Source organism: Chondrus crispus, genomic scaffold, assembly GCF_000350225.1.
Source record: "Chondrus crispus Stackhouse genomic scaffold, scaffold_20, whole genome shotgun sequence".
NCBI classification, from domain to species: Eukaryota; Rhodophyta; class Florideophyceae; order Gigartinales; family Gigartinaceae; genus Chondrus; species Chondrus crispus.
In genome coordinates, this window is record NW_005179090.1 from 498,104 (window position 1) to 504,990 (window position 6,887).

The following is a 6,887-nucleotide window of genomic DNA, read 5'->3' on the forward strand; positions in this document are numbered from 1 at the left end:
ATGTGCTGGCGCTTGCTGTCAGAGGGAGTGCAGGCATGTACAGTAGTCGTGGTCTGGTGGCCCCAAGCCGACGAAGGGAGCCTCCGAGAGATACTGTAATAATCACATGTACTGTACCCTTCGAGTACAGTAATCTCATTTTGAGATTGCAACCCCCAAAAAAGGGGACTCCAAACTCATAATGAGTTTCGAGTCCCTTTTTTTGGGGGTTCCAAACTCATAATGAGTTTCGAGTCCCATTTTTTTGGTACTCGAAACTCAAAATGAGAATACTGTACGTATGCGCAGTACAGTACCTGCTCCGCTCCTGAAGCGCCCCCTGGCCATGCCCCGCGGCAATTCTCATTTTGAGTTTCGAGTCCCTCTATTTTGATACTCAAAGCTCAAAAATGAGACTTTGAACAATCGCGCTTTAGGTAAGGAATGCTCATAATAGGAGCATGCCTTAACTACAGCGCGATTTTCATGAACCACATAGTTTCGATATCCTTGTAACTCGTTTCTCCAGTCGCATCGCAGCTCGTCGTTCGTGCATTCAAAGGCATATTTAAGCGGATATTTGATCTTGTCAAATTCAAAATAACGCTCAAGCTATTTTATCGTTCAAGTGATCTTTGATTACTTCTACTTAATAGAAAATTTGGCATGGTGTCCTTCACATGCAATCTACTTGCGATGTGTGGCGCCCCCAACGTCGACGTTTTGTTTCACTGGGGAATCGAAATTCGGAGAGTGATTGAAACGTAACTGTGCTTATATATTATCTGCTGCAGCAGCTGTGCGCACGAAGATATTTCGCTTCTACGGTTTGCCAGATTTGAAAAGGCAGTAACTTGGGCTACGAAGGGAAATTGCGCTTCAAAAACGCAGGGGGTGACCGGCTGACCTTCGGGTCGTTATTGGCGTCACCTTCGACACCATTTTCAACCCCAAAAATGTTCCCGCTCGCTGTCGGTGATGACGGTACTTAAACTTGACCCACTCCGTCGCTCGAATCGAAAGCCCCAGCGGGCTCATCCGCAGCTCGAGAAGTCTGCATTCGCAAGAACAGTGGCTATAGCCCCGCGAGAGACAGATTGCGTCTTGGTTGTGGATCCGTTGAGTGGTAGTCCTTGTCTCCTCTACGCCGGCGCACGCAGATCTTTATTCCTTTTTCCCTCTGCACCTGTTTATGAAACACAAATCGGAGGCTAAAAAAGTTAGTTGAAGTATCAGATCGGGGATTGTCGCTCTAGAAACGAAACGGTGAGCAATAAATACCACAACACCCATATTCTGGAAAACAAAAGTGGTGAAAGTGGATGAAAACGATCGCGCGACGGCACCGGAAGAGACGATTTGCAAATTGCTTCCGGGAGTCCCGCCTCGTTTTCTGCAATGACGGTGAGCGCCCGATAACAAAAAATTCGGGTTTGCTTTTATATGTATCCTAGAAATCTAACTTTTGGCAGCAATACGAGAGGACTGTTCCACTTTCGCGCGCTTTTTTCCGTGAGTAAAGGTTAACCTAGTTGCGAGTAAATGTTCACTCGGTAAAATTCTGGAGTAAACATTTACCGGCAACGTTCAACTCGACATCGAGTGAATGTGAACCTGGTTGCGAGTAAATGTTTACTCGGTAAAATTCTGGAGTAAACATTTACCGGCAACGTTCAACTCGACGTCGAGTGAATGTTAATCTGCTTGCGAGTAAAGGTTTACTCTGGAATTTTACGGAGTAAACATTTACTGTAAATGGCGTTATAACTGTAAGCTGTCTTTTGTTTTAATTTAACGTCTCTTTACTTACACCATCGGTTTATTCCGGTGTATGCCGTTTGTTTAACTTAATGTGTACCTTTTCATATACCTTACATCTTTATTTACAACAGAGCTAAGACCCTTGTCCCGCACGGGACAGACTTAACCCACGAGCGACGACGAGTAAAAGAGGAGTCATCGGTGTCCAGTTCACACAGGTTATGGGCACCTTTCGCTACCCTGCATAACACGATGTCCCAACCACCCGACATCAATCACAACACTCTCTACATTGACAAGAACAACCCGATCCCTCCCCCTTCGGAGGAGCCCCAGGCTTAACCATAACCATCACTTCACCTACAGACCTCCACCAACACGATCCAAGCAACTCCATACAGCCCGTCTCACACAAGGTCATATCTAATATGCACATAGCACAGACTCAGGACAAAGTGACATGCTAAACCACGCGGCCAGCCACGACCTTCTCGAAGATCACTACAACGATACCGACGAATAAGAGCCACTCACTGAAGGGCACTGCTGTCTTATCACCCAGAGCCACAACCAACGACCAGTACGCCACACCTTCGCTCACCAATATGCCGCCAGTGAATGTCTCAGTTCAGACACATGCAGACCGATCCACCCCCGATGCACGCACGGCAATCTACACTTCCTCACGTACATCGACGATGCCTCAAGTCAAATCCAGTCACGTGCTCCAAACCTACGCCACTCTAGGGATACAGTACGAGAACAACACATCTCAACAGCGTTAAGAAAACAACATCGCCGAGAGAATTAATGAAACCCTCATGAATGCGGCAAAAGCAAACTTACATCACCTAAAACTGCCTACAACAGACTGTGGATACGCGAAACAATACTCTGCCTACAAGTACAACATCCTCCCTCACAGCGCAACCCAGCGCCATACACGTTGTGTCACAACCAGCCGGCGAAACCCAAACAACTTTTCATCTTCAGTCAGCTCGGGACCCTGCCGATCTATGCACACAACAAGAAACTTGTGTCACGGAGCCGACTGGTACGCTATATGTTTGCCAACAGCCCCCGCTCGATCACCGCTCAAGAAACCAACAGGAACCAAAAATAGATCCCGGACAGCACGATCCCAAAGCATGAACAATTAATACCTCGCAGCGTTTCGTTCTGCTACATACAGAACCACACGGGAGCTGTCAATGATCGTAAAGCAGTATGCGTCGCCAGAGGCGATCGTATCACACCTGGCAAGCACTATAGAACAATTCCGTACCGCGACCGCCCCGGGGAGATAATAACCGTGCAGGAGGACGAGTGCTACTGTAGCGAGCGGGTGTACACGCGCCTGCCGCCGTGTACAGTAGTACCCCAAGGGTCGGACGTGGGACAGCCGGTAGCAGCGGGCGTGGCCACGGGTCACACGTGGTACAACCGTCGTAGGACGGACGTTAGCAGCGGGCGTGGCCACGGGCACACGTGTATAATCCGTACGGTGGCTAATTAGTAAGTAGTAGTTATTGGCACAATTTAAGTAATTGTGTACAGTATCTGGTACACAGTAAGTGGCAGATACTGTAGCGGGACAGGTTTCCGGGCGTCCTTAGGGGTTAAGACCGGGGACACCTGCTTGTTCCTGTAAAGAGGATGCCGACTTGCCTCCCTTCCCTTTACGGCTAACTGCTATTACGTTCCGGTTTCTCTTTCAGTCTCAGGCTTCAAACTCATGACTGGCCGTCTGGTTATAACACCACCATCCGGCTGCGCGTCACCGGCCATGTCAGCCTTCCCTCTTTGGGAGGCCACCCGTACGGTTTGCGTTCGCGCGTGTGTAACCCAGCGGCGCGCGCTCCCTTACCTCTAACCCCCCTCGTTTTGGAGTGGTCGGGACGAAGGTAGTTATACCACATTTTGGTACTCTTGTAGAGGGTATAACAATTGTTTCGATGGCCAAAAAATACCGACAGGGTACTGGCAGGGCATCGAAATTTTTGATTCGCGCAGAGGTCGCGCGACGTTTATAAGCTCGGTTTTTTCGTGCAGTGTATGTACCGCATGGCGAGTTCGTCTCGTCGCAATGCTAAGTAGAGGCTAAAATATCTCCCGTAGCTGTCGAACAATGCTTAGAACGCAACGAAAAAGGTTTGGCGACATTGATGCCAGGTTATGACGATGTCTCTTTTCTTATGGCTCTTTGCAACGCAGTGCACCTCAAATGTGAAGCGCACTTGAATCCGACTTCCAGAACCGTCACGCCGGGTCTTTACAGTCTCTGGTTTCTCTCTTCGCAGGTAACGACGGAATTATTCGCGGACGCGTTCAACGAAAGCGGAGTCGTGGAGTCCTACTGTAACGCGGATCCACATGATGACCTTTTTGGCTCCCTTAGTACATGGCAAGACATGAAAAAGGACATTGAAGGCCCACGTGGTAATCCACCATTCGAAAAAGAGTTTCTACATGAAGTAGTTTCCGCATTTGAAAAGGGCGCCCGTGGTATTGCGCCGTACTGCCGTTGTGTCCTGCTACCCCTGGGAGAGTCTTACGAACTCCTGGCGCGAATAAGCTCCCTTTCTTCGAAAAGTATTCTGCTTGTGCGCATACCGCCTAGGTCTCTTCCATTTCGTGTCCCAGACACATACTTTGCATACACAACAAGTGCCGCCTATCACCAGTTCCATGAGCTTGGTCCCTTCATCTGGCTTAATCGTGAGTACATCGCAAAATATCCCCTGGCGACGGATGTGGAGCAACTATACTACCACTATATATTCAGGTCTTGTGCAAACCCGTCGCGCGTAGAAGTGTTCCTCGAAAGCTTCAGAGAAGCTTTCCGAGTTTCTCGGATCTGCAATCTGTGCAGAGGAGAAATGACCCCGCCTGATTACCGAAAAAAGGGTTTTGAAGGGGAGAAGTATCAACTGTTCCTCTCATCTGAACTTGTTTACCTGTCGAAAAGACATAGATGGCTGGGCGCTTCTTGGTGTTAGAGCCACAAGCCATGCAGCAGTCGAGCTCCGGATCGAAGCTTGGGTCGGAACTAATTTGCTTTGTCGAAGATTGCATGCCGCCCAATCCTCTGAGCAAGTTTCGCTCTGCAAAGCAAGAATTGATGTCTTGCGGGTACGGTTGAACGAAAGAGAAGTGCAGCGAAGGCGATGCCGATAGATGGGAAGAGCTCGGGGAGAGAAAAGTTGAGCGACATGATATCCAGAAGAAAAACGACGACGAGGGGTTCAATTCAACAGTCACGTATACACGAGAATCCGAGGTCAGGGGGTATGAGAAACGAAATTTCCAAATTTTGCCGAACCCTGCGGACTGATTACAGTAGCCTTCTCACTGGGGCATTTTGGAACATGGGGAATTTTGGAACACCCTTAATTTTGATACCAGCCTACGTAGCATTCCACGTTTCATTGCCCCGGCAGATCCGCGGTTTCTATGGAACCTGTATCCACAAACCGCACTCCAGGAGACGTCTGAAGGCTACATTGACGACGCGCATGGGCACCATGTCACCATCTATGCGAGCACAGTCGCTAGCACACAAGCAAAGAATAGCAAACGCCCATATTGAACGATGGCGGAGCCACCGAGCGTTGGATCTCCTCAAAAAAGGATACAGCTGTCGGAAGACTGCTTCGCACAGTGGTGTATCCAACACCACAGCTTTTCGTATCAAGAAAAATTCACTGCAGGGGGCGATTTTGGGCTGTAAAAAACTGCTTGACCGCCTAAATTATCGACCAGGCCCTGCTCAAATTATATCACCGCCAGAAGAAGAGCTTGTTGTTCAAAGGGCACTCGTCTGCGCAAAGAGAGGCTTCGCAATCAATAACAACGATCTGGTCTCAGTTTTTGCACAAATTAGCAGTGACGGTCACCAACCGTTTCGGCGAGGTGTTCCTTCCCCGGACACAATTCGTAGTTTCAGAACCCGTCACAGAGAGCTCGCGTACATGGTCTCCGAAAATGTTTCTACAGCACGTTATGCTGCAGAAAATATATCGCACACGAAAAGTCTTGAAACCGTACTCCAGAACGTGTGTTCAGAACAAAAATCTAAAATTCAAAAATGACAACAAACTGATATGGAACTTTGACGAAACGGCAGTGCTTGGAGAGTACGGCAAAAAATAAGATGTTATGCAGCACCTTATTTCATGGCAGAGCTGTAGCGGAGGTGCTCGTATTGCTGTTAGAGACGCCGGAAAGCATCTAACAGCTGGTATTGCCATTGCTGCAGATGGTAATGTTGCCCCTCTATTCATAATCGCATCTGGAAAAATGTATGTCAATCTGGAAGAAGCCATTACCAGAGGAAGATTTTACTGACAAGGAAGGGAATTTTCATTGGCTTTTCCGTGATGATTGGTGGCCTAAGGAAACAACGCTTTCGGTAACAAAAAAGGATCGATTGATAGAACAGTAATTGTCGATGTCATCAAACACATGGACACTCATGCAAGAAAAACCATACCCCATTCGAAGAAAAATTTTCTTTTTGTCGATGGACATAGCTCACTTTAGAGTTGTGGCATAATTGCCAACGACTACTGTATACATTAGATTTGAAATTAGATCTAGATCTCGCTGTAAGGTACGGACCTTACAGCGTGCACGCGCGCTTATCTTATAGCCCGCGCGCCCGCACACGGGTACGACCCGTGTGCTGTCAGCCCGATGACTGACAGTATTACAGTGCGGGACGACCCGCACTGGTATAGTAGCACGGTACTGTACTATAGTATGATAACTTCGATCTGTATATTAAATAGGAGGAAGGGCACTGGCGGAGAGAGGAACAAGGTAGCTTAGTCACGATCCACGACCGCGGCGAAACCCTCCAGCTTACTCTAATTAGGCGACAACTTCGCACGCCTTTTTAGTTAGGAACCCGCACGGGTCGGGTTGCGCGACACGCGAGCGAGCCGGGATCCGCTCCTGCGCGTCAGCGCTGGTACGTCACCCAGCGCTGCTCCGGGTCGTTGAGGCGTCGATCCACTCGTGCGTGCGCGCGACCTACCCCGACCCGCTCTACCACACTGCTATCGGGCCTGTGCCCGGTTCTGTGAGCACGAGAAGTCCCCCGTCTTCCGCCGATCAAGGGTCACCGTCGGACTGTTAGCAACACC